The sequence below is a fragment of the Periplaneta americana genome, chromosome 7 (assembly GCF_040183065.1).
Source record: "Periplaneta americana isolate PAMFEO1 chromosome 7, P.americana_PAMFEO1_priV1, whole genome shotgun sequence".
Lineage (NCBI taxonomy): Eukaryota > Metazoa > Arthropoda > Insecta > Blattodea > Blattidae > Periplaneta > Periplaneta americana.
In genome coordinates this window covers 55,263,722-55,279,878 of record NC_091123.1, presented here as the reverse complement: position 1 = coordinate 55,279,878, position 16,157 = coordinate 55,263,722, and positions in this window count along the sequence as shown.

Here is a 16,157-nt window from a genome sequence, read left to right as displayed (position 1 = left end):
CGAAAAGTGTGTTGTACCAGTATACTATTTTTCACACAACTGTTCAGTATTTTTAAACCTCATCAGAATCATTATCATGAATATTCAGGCTTATTATTATTAATAATTATAAAACAATAATTAAAATAACTACTTAGATCCTTTAAAATCGGGAAACAAAAATTAAAATTAAATCCAATTTCATAATAAAGTTCAACTAATAATGCAATAATAAATACGAATGTAATCCATCTCCACCAAAACATAAACTGCACCTTGACATGAAATAATTTATCAAAATTAAATTAAGAAAATTTTAAACCCTAGGCGTTTTGGTCTGTTCCTGTGAATTACAATATGTTCTGATCTCTTCATCGCTGTCTCGGTCTTCCCAAGATCTCGGTGCTTTCGTGGTTGTTATGCAAAAGAAAAATATGACAGACGATTTTTGTTCATCCACTGAACTTGGTCGCTCCAGTTTTTAGGATACTGAATGATATCACCTACTATACAGAGTTAAATTACATAAGTTAGGTCAGATGCAACAGTGTTCATGAGTAAGATAGTTATATATAATAAAAGTAATATAATACAGTTATATGAACACTTTTTAATGATCGAATAAAATTAATAAAATCAGTTAAAAACCATACATTTTTCGGAGGAATGCTCCTCCATCTTCAGTGGTAGTACCACGACTGTAACAGGAAACATAAATTGTGTAAAGCTCGTGGTAAATAATAATTTTACAAGATATATAATCTAAATGTCAGCAATTGTTGAAAATAAAATTACCTAAATGTAGTTTATTTAATTCAGATGTATATTAAAAGCTTAAATAAAATTAGATTGATAGAAATAGTTGTTTAAAAAGTTTTTAAAATGCAATGTCTAAAATATTTTGAGTACAAAATGATTAACCACAAAAAATATATGTATGGTATATAATACTAAAATTAACAAAAACAACAATGTTAAAATATCGAAATTATTGAAATTGAAAAATTGAATAATATAACAAAACCATTCAGCCTTCAGTGAACATATATTCAACAATCAACATTTCTTCACAGACAATAACTCTGATATGGATATCTTACATACCAACAGGAAAGGAAAATTATTAAACATCTTGGAATCAATTGAAATTTACAAAGATAAACTTGTTAACCTTCAGAATTTAAACGATAAAGCAATTTATGATAATAACATCCTTTTTGATCTTTACATCACTTCCGAGTTGAACAGGAAACGATCTACGTAGTATTGGTCACGCAATCTGCGTCATGTTCTTCATCGTAGTCAGTCTTCCTTAAGCTACCAGCGTATTCCGAATCTCACCGGTCCGGTGGCATCAATGACGTCACGTTGCAGCGAAATAAGGAACAAAACTGCTGGAAGGATCAATGGCTGTCATGGCGACTGTACAAGTTGTTGTCTGTGCTACGCTAGCAAAATTTTGCGAAATTTTCGTACTTCCATCTCGTTCAAAGAAAAGAGAGCATAAACAACTTATTTCTTGAACCGGTAGTAATAACTGGTCCGTTGACATGTTCGCTCATAAGCCATTAACATATTGTTTTTACGTTGTGCTCACTACAAACAATACAGCAGAACACACCGCCATGACACAACAGTGCACGATGTCATTCGTCTGCTAATTCCCGCCCTATACAAGATCCAATCAGATTCATGATGGCGGCTGATGGAGACTGCCACCATCTCTGGAAGTTGATGGCACCGGTGCGACACCGGTGGAGCATCAATGACGTCATCGGTGGAATTCGGAACACCGTGATGCCATCGGATTACTCACCGGTGAGATTCGGAATACGCTCTACGTTACGCGGTTGAACATCTATACCGGCGGTGAGTTCAATACCTTGATTGTAATTCTGTCCATTCTTTCTACTCAGTTTTTATTGTACTCATTAATATAAATTACAAGTTCTGTCTTTAGGTAACATATTTTAAGACATTTAAATGTCCATTTCTTCATTTTAATTTTATCACCAATCTTGATTACCGTATATTTTGAAATGATCAACACTCTGGTTTTGTTATATTTTTCAATTTTTCAATTTCAATAATTTCGATATTTTAACATTGTTGTTTGTTAATTTTAGTATTACATACCATACATATATTTTTTGTGGTTAATCATTTTGTACTGAATATATTTTAGACATTGCATTTTAAAAACTTTTTAAACAACTATTTCTGTCAATCTAATTTTATTTAAGCTTTTAATATACATTTGAATTAAACTACATTTAGGTCATTTTATTTTCAACAATTGCTGACATTTAGATTATATATCTTGTAAAATTATTATTTACCACGAGCTTTACACAATTTATGTTTCCTGTTACAGTCGTGGTACTACCAATGAAGGTGGAGGAGCATTCCTCCGAAACATGTGTGGTTTTTAACTGATTTTATTAATTTTATTCGATCATTAAAAAGTGTTCATATAACTGTATTATATTACTTTTATTATATATAACTACTATACAGGATGTTTAAAAAATACGGGGCATAATTTCAGGTATGTATTTCCCACATGTAGACAATCAAAATAGTTCATTACAACATGTGTCCGGAAATGCTTTATTTCCGAGTTATGGCCTTCACAACATTGAAATTCACCGGAACGTTTTTCTTTCCGCAGGTCGTTGCCGTCAAAGGAGACATTAGGAGGGCACTCTGACAGTTCATTCCGAGACGAAGGCTACATTCAGTGTTGTGTAGGCGTTAGACTGTGCGACATGTATTCAAATCAAGAGCTGGCAGAGATAAACTTCATGTACGGTAAGGCGGACGGCAATGCTGCGCTGGCTCGTCGTTTGTACCAGGAGAGGTACCCACAGCGACAATGTCCAGATCGGAAGACATTTGTACGTCTCCATTACCGTCTGTGCGAGTATGGAAAATTTAACTCTCCTGGTTTGGGAAGGGGACGACCAAGATCTACAACTCCGGAAGTACAGGAGGAGATTCTGGAGGCTGTGAACATGACTCCTTCTATCAGCACACGAAGGGTAGCGTTGCAAGTCAATGTTCCTCATACGACTGACTGGAGACTGTTGAAAGAGTATCAATTGTATCCTTATCATTTGCAACGTGTACAGGCCCTGTCACCAGCAGATTACCCTGCATGAGTTAGGTTCTGTCAGTGGTTCTTGCAGCAGTGTGGTGTAAATCCGAACTTTCCTGCCTTAGTATTATTTACAGATGAAGCACAGTTCACACGAGATGGCATAACAAATTTTCACAATCAGCATGTATGGGCGTATGAAAACCCACGTGCAACTGTTCCATCTCATCACCAGGTGCGGTTCTCCCTCAACATGTGGGCCGGTATCATTGGTGATCGATTAGTTGGACCCCATGCACTTGTAAACAGACTTACGGGGCAGGCGAACACAAACTTCCTGGAAAACAACATACCGGTACCTCATGTTTTAGAAGACACTCCACTGATCAATCGTCAACACATTCACTTCTTGCATGATGGCGCTCCTGCACACTTCAGTCGTACGGCTCGCCGGTACTTGGATCGAAGGTTTCCTGATCGATGGATAGGTAGAGGTGGCCCAATTGCTTGGCCTCCACGCTCACCTGATCTGAACCCTCTCGATTTCTACTTGTGAGGTCATTTAAAATCATTGGTTTATTCGCCTCCGGTGCCTGATTTGGAATCCCTTCGGAATCGAATTGTGGCATGTTCTGAGGACATACGCAATACTCCTGGAGTTTGGGATCGTGTTCGCAGGTCAATGAGACATCGATGTGAGGTCTGTATTCAAGCAGGAGGTGGACATTTTGAACATCTTCTGTAATGACAACGACCTGCGGAAAGGAAAACGTTCCGGTGAATTTCAATGTTGTGAAGGCCATAACTCGGAAATGAAGCATTTCCGGACACATGTTGTAATGAACTATTTTGATTGTCTACATGTGGGAAATACATACCTGAAATTATGACCCGTATTTTTGAAACACTCTGTATATTTTGAAGTTTGTAATATCTCGTTCTCCCGCCGTAGCGTCGTGGCCAAATTAAGACACGCTCTCGTCATGTCCTTACGAAGAAAGAAATTCCTCATGAAATTTAGGCCAGTGTATGGAACCGGTGCCCATAGAGCATCGTCATGAATTTTGGAAGCCACTATAGATAGCGAAATCCGGTTTCTGAAACCAGTTATAACAGCTGGGCTGATCATTGTGCTAACTAGCGTCGTGCATTACAGCTGCTATGTTCGGTTGAGGTTTGTTTAGTCTCCTGGACATCGAGGTTTACTTCTGAGTCGTAGCTTCTCTATCTTGTTCGTTCAGATTTGCGATTTGAAGTTTGTTGGCTTCATCTCCCCTCTCTTTCCCGACCCTTCATGCTTTAGCTTCGTAAGGATTAGAGCCTATAGAACAAAACTTTTTAAATTTTATATAGTTGGGTAAGTACAGATAAATGTTATTACAACATTATAATTAAACATCTACAGTATTTACTATACCAACTACCGACAGAATAGTATATTACGATACAAGGTTGAGAAGTGTTCTTTACAAAATCGAGGAAGAGGTTGGAAAACGAGCAGAGCGTTTTTTTTTTCTTCTTCCAATTTCCGACATTTTGTAATGCACTTCACAGACGTGTATTGCACAGAATTTTTCGCAGAATAGTATATTTTGAAAATGATATTTTAAAAAAGCGTAATATATAGTAGGGTGACTGTTGTACCTTCAGCATAGTGTACCTTTGAACATTTTTTTGTTTTTTAATTTCTGCTGCTGCATAGAGGACTCAAACTGAAGTAGATTGTAGAGAAAACCGCTAAGTATCTCTGGTCATAGTTTCGGTTTTATTTATTGTAAAGTGTGAGTTCTGTGGAGAAAATAATTTTTTGGTACCAAAAGTAAACATTTCGTTCATTGATATATGTTTTCTAACACAAAACCAGATTGTATTTGTCACTATCAATCTAGTACAGTGTGTTCCCTATCATCTGGTGAGTAATAACATATTTTAATTTCCATGATTTATTCGAATCTCTAGTTTTGGGAGCCATATTTGTTTAAACGTGCACCTTCTTGTACCTTTGAACACAAAACATATTCCAAGATACATGATACTATCGGTTTTTTATTTTTCTTTTATTGTAAGATCATGTGATAAAGTGATAAAGTAAGTCTGGAGTTACGAGGCCCCCAATTGATTCGGATGCCTTGAAGAATGCTGTTGAAGCATTTATTGCTTCTCCAGGAAATAAAATCTAAATCAGAGAAGCCTGATCTGGTTTATGATGACAGATACGTTTTAAATATGATTGTCAGTTTTTACAGTTATATTCCCACCTATATTCCATGTGTTCCAAGGTACAAGAGGGTAGGTATGTTCTAAGATACACGAACCTGTTGTACCTTCGAACACATTACATATCCATTCATTATATTTTTCGTCCTTAATAGATCTGTGAAACAGGAAAATACATGCAAGAAGTTGTAAAGGAATCTTCAATAATAATTTGAAGCATTTTTTCATTTAAAAATTTCGTTTCCTATAATAAAAACAAAATAAAATGTGACAACTGTTTCAAGGTACAACAGTCTCCCCTACATACGTTACACTATGAACAGCTGACTGATGTTAGCAGTCTGGCCAACGTACAAACTTCACCATTAACTTCAATGTGAAGAAGTAAAAACGATCCAATTGGAATAATTATTTATTTACTTTTGTCAAGTGACGTTTGAATTGTTTAAATGAAGTTCAGTGCATTTCAAATGCAATGATTTGTTTCATATAATATATATTAATTAACACTGCCTTTATCATATGAATTTTACATGCATTGTATATATGATTGTAGCATTGGCTGTTTGCTAACGACGAAAAGAACACACTATCGTGCAAAAAATATAATTACGTTCTTCACATAAAATTAAAAAAAAAATCACATTTGCTAGGCAACAATATTTGCGTGACTATACGAATGATAGAAGTATTATAACATCAACAAAATAATATAAAATAAATTCTATAATTCCATAAAAATAATCGTTTCATTTTCATACTACACATCATTCTAATTTATAATTAACAACCCCTTTATAATAAAATATTAATTTTCATGCTACACATTCTTTTTGTTTTTAATATCCAACCTGTTAACAAATAATAGTAATTCATAGTTTCAGAGAGTAAAATCAGATTTTATGCGCGAGTAGAAAGTTTAGCGCTCTAGGCGAAGCCGAGGGTGATAATTTCCACGACCGCATAAAATCTGTTTACTGTCATGTCCTATACAATATTTTATACATTGCTGGTATCTAAATTTCATTACTGGTGTCTAAATTGAATTTTAAATTGTACGCCTTTTCTTTGTAATGTGTTGTTTGTGAAAAAGTTATAAATGAATGTACGTATTTTATGGTTGCTATTATGTTGATTGTCATGGAAAAAGTTTTTAATTCATAGCATTGAATTAAAAACTTTTAATTCAGTGCTGTGAATAAAGTCGTTGTTTAGGTTGCTGAGGATGATGGAGTAAAGACCAGTTTATATAGAGCCCGATCACAAACTCGTGGTACCTGCGCGATAGACGAATTGGCTTCCACTTACATGGACTCGCCCAAGAGTCTTGCTGGGGGGTGTTTGAACAGTATGCACACACAGAACCAGCCTCAGAAAGAAGCTCGCGCATGATGGTGCCACGAGTTTGCAATCAGGCTCCACCAGTTATGATTAAAATAAAGTATTTCATTTTCATACTAAACATTAACTCCGTGCATGACAGACGCTATGTTCGGTTGAATATGGCGAAGTTCGATATTCTCCGATGTTCGTTCTGCAGAAGGAGGCCTGTCACGTTCTTCCACCATGTTATGGAAATTTACTGTCCTCTTCCATCCCTTCATGTTTTAAGCCACTTAAGCATCTGAACACATTTCTTGAGATTAGTTTTTCATGTGGAATAAGACGAAGTTTGTAAGTCTTGGTTTTGTGTCTCATGTTTGAACATTTCATGATATTAATCGGTACTATGAACATATGCATTTTAAGAAGATATTTGTTTGATTTACTTATACGTATATTTTTATGAATGATTAATCATATTAATAACAACAAAAATTATCTATACGCATGACTATGCGTCACTTTGCAAGATAGGCCTTTGTGCATGACGTCCTTGTATAGCTGAACCACAGAGGGGCAGAAGGGGAGGAAAATAAGAACAAAGGCAGCTAATATAAGGAAGGGGAAAGATTGAACAAACGCAAAACGAACTTCGGTTCTACAGAGACTAGGCAAATATGAACCGGACATAAGGCCTCTTACAGCAAGATTCAACGATTTTGACCCTTGTCCTTGGTGGTTTGGCTAGTGAGCGAGCTGTGTGTTGCGTCATAAGAAATAAATTTAACGACGAATGTGCATAGGAGGGGAAGAGGGAAGAAAAATAATGGAAACAATATGTATGCTAGTAGCTGAGGAACACTCCATGTCAAGAAAATATGTCATCATAACATTGTTTAGTCAACAGACGTAGTGGTTAGTAACGGGATGTGTGGAAGAATATTGTGGCTTTAATATGTGTGTACCGCGGCATGATAAGAGGGAAGTGCGCACACCTGTGGAGTAACTGTTAGCGCGGCTGGCCGCGAAATCAGGTGGCCCGGGTTCAATTCCCGCTCGGGGCCAGTTACCTGGTTGAGGTTTTCTTGCGGGGTTTTCCTCAACCCAATATGAGCAAATGCTGGATAACTTTCGATGCTGGACCTCGGACTCATTTCACCACCATTATCACCTTCACCTTCACCTCATTCAGACGCTAAATAACCTGAGATGTTGATAAAGCGTCGTAAAATAACGTACTACAATAAAAAAGAAGGAAGTGTTACGTGTTATGGCTGTGTGGCCTGACCTGTGCGACCCAACCCGCCCGTGCTTCGCCATTAGTGATCAGTAACTCGCTCTTAGTGTATCTACTTTTTGCAAGGGCCAAAATCCCTGAATCAAGCTGTACCGGTTTTTAACCAACTCCTTATTTTACTTTGTAATCTTCATTTTACGTATTGTTCGATGCTTGTGGAGTAGGGCGAAGTTTATAATATTGTGATATTTCTTCTCATGTTCGAACGTTGCGCGACACTAGTGCTAACAACAGAATACCTCTGTTCTTGTTTAATGATCGTTCACCTCTACTGAGGCATGTGGTCTTACCCTTCGTGGGCTCTCACGTCACTGATTATTATTAGTATTAACAGTTTCTAATTTTCTCTTATTTCTTGCTGAATACCCAGCCTTCATTGCTATTTGAAGGCATGATTTTGAAGTAATGTTGTGTAAACGTAATTTTGTAAAGGGTATCCCAACAAGAACGCCGGATTTAATAATGTTAATAAATTCAACGACCCAGAAACATAACAGATAACAATTCCGCCAACCCAACAGAAGTACAATTACGCAATGTTCCAATGTTTTTTTGTTACTGGGTTGGCGATACTACTAGCTGTTCTGTTATCTGTTTTTGTTGCATTTATTCACCATTACCGTCTTGATCTTTATCGATAGAGACGGTAGTGTTATCACACTGTTAAATTCGGCGTTATTGTTGAGACACTCTATACTTAGAAAATAATTCAATGACTAATTTTCATATGTTACTTGAAATTACTGGATCTCTTACGTAACGGAAAATTTATGAATTGCCGTTACATTACTGATTGTCAAGAAGGTGTGCTATTTATTATTTATTTATTTACTCTGATAGGATTAAGGCCATAAGACCTTCTCTTCCATCCACCAGATAGCACATATAAATACAAAAAAAAAAGAAATACAGACGCTGGTGAAAATAATACAAATTAAATTAAAGCCCTATAGAGGGTCAACAGGGTCAAAAGAACACTATAGAGCTCTCATCGAGCTAATACAAGAAAAAAAAAAGAAAGAAAAAGAGAGAAAGCAATGATGATAGTGATAACTGATAATGATAATGATGATAATAATAATAATAATAATAATAATAATAATAATAATAATAATAAATAAATTACATATTAATTGTCAATTTTACAACAGCATTGTTACAATATTTATTATATCATGGGTTAAGCCGAAGTTGCGCAACCTGACAGGTGTTCAAAAAGCAATTCCATGAACTAGAATGTGATTTTTTAATCTAAATTTTAATTTTGATATTGTCCGACAGTCTCTGACATGGTAAGGGAGAGAGTTCCAGAGGCGTGGAATAGATATGCTGAAAGATGATGAGTAGAAGGATGTTCTGTGCAGAGGACTAGAGAGAAGGTACATGTTCCGGGTTCGAGGTAGTGAAAGATAAACAAAACGAGATGCTAGGTGAGAGGGTGTGGATGATTTTAAATAGTAATAAGAGGGAGTTGAAGAATCTTCTTTCTTTAAATGGACTCCAAGACAACAGTTCTAGTGACAGTGTTGCATGATCGAATTTTCTAATGTTACAAACGATATTGTGAACACGCTATTGAATGTCTTCTGGTGATTAATTTATGAAACATAATGCCTGGAGTTTCAAGTCGAGTTCGATAAAAGAAGTTGCAGGGAGAATATCATTATAAAATTATTACCAGCAAAATCAAGGAAGCAATTTAGGCCTATCATTCAATAGGTTTATGGAATGGAACAAGATAAACATTTTCAACTCAGTAGAGCGAAAATTTTCTTTCCACCTTTTCAGAAAAAGTTTGAATCCATAATTCACTTACCGTACATTCTGGCAAGTGCGTTTCCAATAGTAAAAATTTTTGTTATCAATAAAATAGATGTTGAAGCATTTTATTTCATCCGTGTACGTTTTTTATCTCAGAAATATAAATTTGTAAAACTGGGCCTGGCATTGTTTGAACAGTTTTATCGACCGATTGCGATTTCTGCCGTGACATCTGGTGCAAAATCATTTACATTCGACGCAAAAAGGTTGGAAGCCAGTATTAAAAACAGTTTTCATACTGTTTTGAAAATATTTTTCGCACGTCAGGTACCATATAATAGCCAATTTTTTAGATGCTTGCCTAGTTTAATAGCTCAACCTTTAGGAATTGCTATTGACCGCAATAAGAAGACAGGATATATCTTGGACCCCACCTACAATTTGAGACTTGCATTTACCAGCCTTTGGAAGTAGACAACGAGAAGAAGCAAATTTATGAACTAAGCTCTTAAAAAAGTGTTATCATCTAGAGACAATTGAAGTTATGGGCCTATTCGTTGGAAGTGGGGGAACTATAACAAAATATATATATATATATATATATATATATATATATATATATATATATATATATTTTCGTGGACGATTTAATTTACCGATATCAATGTGTAAAGAAATTGCCCATAAGGTACACGTACCAAATAACGCCACCTTAACACTTCAGTCACTTTTGCTCTGGAAATAAGTTATGTACAAACACGAAAATTATGAGATAGAAACTGTAATCTTATCTTTACAAAATAGTACAATGAAAATGGATATATTATATACCGAATAAGAAGTAGAACTCAAATAGGAAAACTTTGTAAACTGGCGTTATTAGGAACAGGTTGTCCAATTAACGCCACCTATTTTGTAGTAACCTATACATTTATAATTATTAATGAATTATTTTTCCTAAGCAACACAAATTGAACTAACACCTAAATTTGAGTTTCTTTTAATAAAAGATACAAAATCACTCAATACTAATGAAAGATTCTTGATCTGAAACTGAAACACCAGATGGATTAGGAAAATATGTTTTCCAGTGACTCCTTACTTTAAAAAAAAAAGAGGCAATGTGACACAGTGGAAAGTTATTAAACACGAAAGCATTTACCTTAGTTTAATATGAATGTTTTCCAATAAGTAAAACAAAAAAAATTAAGTTATGTAAAAAAAAATAAGAGTTCGATAAGCAATTGAACCAATATCATCACTGCGCATTCTGAACATTTGTAAGTTGAAAACTTAGTGATTTTCCTAATGTTTCCACACTTATCATGTAAATACCTCGCACAATATGAACATAATGACATGTTCTCAACGCGATCTTCTTCACATATAAAACACATCCAACTAGTGCTTGCACTTTATCCATGGGTTGCAGCTCATGTGTTGTATTACTGGAAAGGCAATACAGTGTGATTCCGTAATTATCAGTGGCACTTGTAATGTTTGCGTCCAGATGAGATGATGCTCCATCAAATATCAACACCACCTCTCCTGCCACCTTATATCGGGCGAATTGATCAAGCCAATGGACGAATACAGCAGTTGTCATAGAGCCCTTGGCACTCATGACAGTCTCTGTTCCAAGAGGCATATCTCTCTCCCACTCCGGCTACAAACGCTGATTTTTTAAAATAACCATACGTGTACAAAGAGCATTAGCGCATGTAACATTAAATTTATTGTGATATTTTCTGCGTGCTCAGATACAACCAGGTGCTCTTTCTTGCACCTCCTCTAGCCAGAACAGTCTGTTGATTCTGTACTGTCAGCCTTAGTACTAACATAACCTATTTTTTTTTGTAGACCTTTAACGCCACATGGCGTTAAAGCGCTACTGAGTACTTGATAACATGACATGCCTGTTTCTCTAACATTTTCAAATTTTATAGATAGCAAATACTTTCTATACATAGAAGAATGTTTAAGGATCACGAAAATATACAGTTTAATATAGTTACTATTTGCTCAACACACAAGATAAAATATTGCCTCTTACCTTGATATAAGAACAGCCATTCACGACCAATACACAGGAGGAAAATGATGGAATATAATGTCACTCGTAAATGTCAGCGGACAGCTAGTAACTCATTTCATCACTAGATTGCAAGCAAATGCAGGCTGCAGTAGTGCACTCCAGAAAACTTGTGTCGTTAACAAAAATTAATAGGGTGGCGTTAAAGGTATACATGGCGTTATTTGGCTCAGGGACCTTATGACTTTTAAGTCATCTATTCAGATTTCGAAATATTATTTATACACTGTGTCCACACTAAAAGTATACAGAAATAACAGATTATATCGTAATTTGGATAAGATTTATTAAATAAATTTCTTCTGCAGTGTATAAAGTAATTGAAAAAAGTTTTATTTCCGCTAGTACACTTCAACATGAGCACCATTTACAGCTCGACTGATATCAAAACGATATTCAACCTCTCGCCAGGTGTTCACCAACATATAAGATGTTATAAGCCCAACTGCTTGAATGATACACTATCTCAAATCAATGAAATTACAAACTTTTCTGCTGTACACAAAATTTTTAATAAATCCCCACGCAAAAAAATCATCTGGTTTGAGTTGTTGAAGGATCTGAAGTTTGTAAGCACGCATACGGAGATGTTTGCGTAGAATCTTGTGAACTGTTGAACGAGGAATCTGCAGTACCCTACTAGCCTGGCTAATTGATTTACGTGGGCTTCTAGCAAATAATTCACGCACCTGATCCACAGTCATTTCGGGCACATGCTTTTTAGAATGTTTCCCTGTCTTGGAAATTTAGCTTCCATTATCTCGTGGAGTTCTATCCCACTCGTAAATGGATTTGCGTGTAGGAGAATCCACATTCCATTCCCTCCGTATGCGCCGCTGAACACGCGTAACTGAATTTAATTCTGCAAACCAGAGCACGCATTGAACTTTTTGCTGTACCGTCCACATCTCTATTGACAAGGAACTAGACTGTTAAATGCAAATTTTCATTCACGCAACAATAAGCTTGAAACGAAAATTTTCACACAACAATGGCCATGCAACAATAAGCTTGAATCAAAACATTGCACACAACAATGGTCATGAAAAAGCTATGAAACGAAATCTTGGAGAGTTTTTCTATCGATTGAGCTTTATCTTAAGGAATTATAATATACGGTAGTAAAATTATAAGCTATTATTTTTGTATACTCTTAGTGTGAACATGGTGTATAATAACAGCACATAATTTCAATATTGTACTCCAACCACGAGAAAGTCTTTGGAGTAATGCTGTGAATGAATGTTGATGTCATAAGATGTCATAAGGTCACACACGTGGGTACTCTTATCTGTATTGGCTAGCTCTCACAGCACAAACAATAACATTGATACACACACATATTGATACTGCCCTAGTTACAAAATTATATCACTGTTAATCTCCTGGTCTTTTAATCTCTCCATAAAGGAAATAAGATATGCAGGAGAGCGCATGGTTTTTAAACTGACGTTATAACGGTAATATTATCTATCTACTTCGCTCCAATAGATGACGCAATAGTAACCACATTCCTTTCACGGTTGATCTCCTGTTTGGAGAACAGTATTTTATACTTTTGTGATAATATGTAGTCTAAATTCATGTTTGTGTTCTTTTATTACTTAATTTTATTACATTTTGTTAGGTATACTTTGTCTGATGGTAAGTTTCGTAAATTAAATTAAAGTTACACTCTACGCACATATAAGGCGTTCAGAGCTAAAGTGGATCAAGTCCATAAGACGTAGTTTTGAGATAGTAGGACTTAAAGTTAACTTGCTTTAGTGGATTATCTAATTTGACTAGCAATAATTTTATTGCCCCATTCTCAAATTGTAGATTTATAAAATATAAACAATTGTAAAGCTAATTGATGCAACGCTTTGGTGACTTGATCCACTATGGCTCAGAACATCGTGAACAAATAATCTGAGCCAAAAGTGACTGGTGTCACCTACCGGGGAATGCTTGGAATTAAGACTTGATCCATTACTGCTCGGAAAAGATCCAACTTCAGATAATCAGAAAATGAATTAAACTCAATTTATGAAAATTTGTGACAATCCACTTTAGCTCCCAACGCCTCGTATATCAAAGCGTAAATGGATTCTTTAAAGCACTTTTATGAAAAGATAAAGTAATCACTTGGATGATCGTTCACCTCTGCTGAGGCATGTAGTCATGAGATCAGCAGTCGGTTGGTCACTCTTGGCTCTCCATGGAGTGTTTTGCTACGAATTTTTAAATGGTAATGTACGTGTGGATGTGCTGTTTTTTTATCGATATAAAGAGTTATGGGCATACTTGCAGTAGTTCATAAACTGTGTAGTTTCATAGAGATGAGCAAATAGATATCACAATTTCCATGTGTATTGAGTTCATCCATTAAAATTGCAAACGAAATAACAAAATAGAGTAGGAGGCCCTGGAATTGAATGAAAAAGTAATAAAGCATTGTGTTAAACGTGAATTACAGACAAAGAGCGCTAGGTGAAAGTAATAAAATCTGTTGTTTATACAACAGTATTCAACTGTTTTATTTCTCTGGACTATTTTTGTAATGTATCTATCTGCGACAATTATTTCATGACGTACTGTCATAATGCGATGTTCCTTCTTGCGAAGTTGTGCCGTGCAACGAAGGGTGGGCCGTAAAAATTCATAGCGAAGTCATAAAGTGATAAGGATACACTTGAATTCCATTATTCACCTTTCTAATGTCATCTTGCGAGGAGGTGAGTATGGTAATAAAGCCCATGGGGGCAGGAATATTCTTCTACACGTGAGAGACTAGTCTTCGTTCTACTCTCGCACCCATAATGTCATTAAAGAAACGTATAGGTAGGGACGTGCTTCTTATTAAAGATAAAGACTAAAAGTCAGTCCGAATTACGGAGAAATTATGTTAATTTCTATAACAGTAAAATTATTGGTGACATATGTTCATACAAGGTGGGCCAGTCAAACGGAAAGATTTCAAGGCACAGAAAAAGAATGAAAAGTTACTGTTTTATCAATTTAATGAGAAGAAATGACAAGTACATGAATAACCATACAAGTATAAGAAAGACAATTTATAAATTCGTAATACTTCGAAATTTTATCACTAAGGAGGCATTGAGAATAATATTTTTAGCGTTGGTACAATCATTAATACAATATGGTATAATAAATTGGGGTGGAGTAGCATCATCTGCACTTAATCCATTAATTTTATTACACAGAAGATTAATAAAAATTTGTCTGACCAAAAATATGGATTACCCAACAAATTTAATTTATACAGATTTTAATGTATTGCCTATTGAAATTTATAAATATAGTTTACTAACTTACTACCACAGAAATCAAATAAAACATAAATCTAATCGACATGAATATCGTACTCGAAGACAAAAGTCTACTTTCCCATTAATTGAGCCTAAATGTCAAGAGCAGCTCTTAAACATGGTGCTAGTTTCGGCCCAAGACTTTATAATAAAATTACAAACCATTTTCCAAATTTGAAATATTTTAAAATTGAAGCTTTTAAAAAATAAATTTGTAAAATTATCCATGATATATGAAGAGTCCACTGCAAGAATGAGGGATGTCACTTTCTTGTCGAAAATGAACCAAGACTGTCAATGCATAGCTTAAGACATATAGAATGTACAGCTGTCAAAAGAAAAAGTGGCCGCTCTCCTGGAACAAAGTTCCCTTCGGGTATCTTTGCTACAATTCGGAGACAGGCGATGTTACATGTTGTTGGACCACGTTGCCTGATATCTACAGTTATAATTGAAGTATTCTGTGTGTTATCGATAGCATAATGGTAGCGTTCAGGCCTCTTATTCATGAGGTCCTGCGTTCGACTACAACCACGTGCTTTTTATGTTCTTTTTTGTTCTGTTTTTGAGAGAGACAAACTATACATAATGGCTCCTTTCTCTTTTACGATTATTTTTAGTAATTAACATCAGGTTCATTAATATATTATGCCATGACTTTATCATTATGATATTGTGGCTGCAAATGGAAAGAAAAAAGATTTTATTCTCAATAAAAATATCTTTCGTGGCATAAACAAAACAAATTTACTGGCGTCGGCCTTAAAACATTCAAACAATTAAGCGTTCAAAAAACAAATCAAAAAGCCACAATTCAATATTTAGTCTATCTTCCTCATATCTCGATCATCTTGCAGTCGAGTGGGCATGGAATTGACTAGTCTTTGCAAATAGCGACTGTTTTTAGACACGATATTCCAGGCATTCTGAACATACATACATAAGTGTTCTGTCCATGGGCAGGTCTTTCATTGCAAACCCAGCAATCTCCAATCTTTCCTATTTTCTGCCTTCCTCTTAGTCTTCCGCATATGATCCACATATCCTAATGTCGTCTATTATTCTTTTCAACCAGAGACC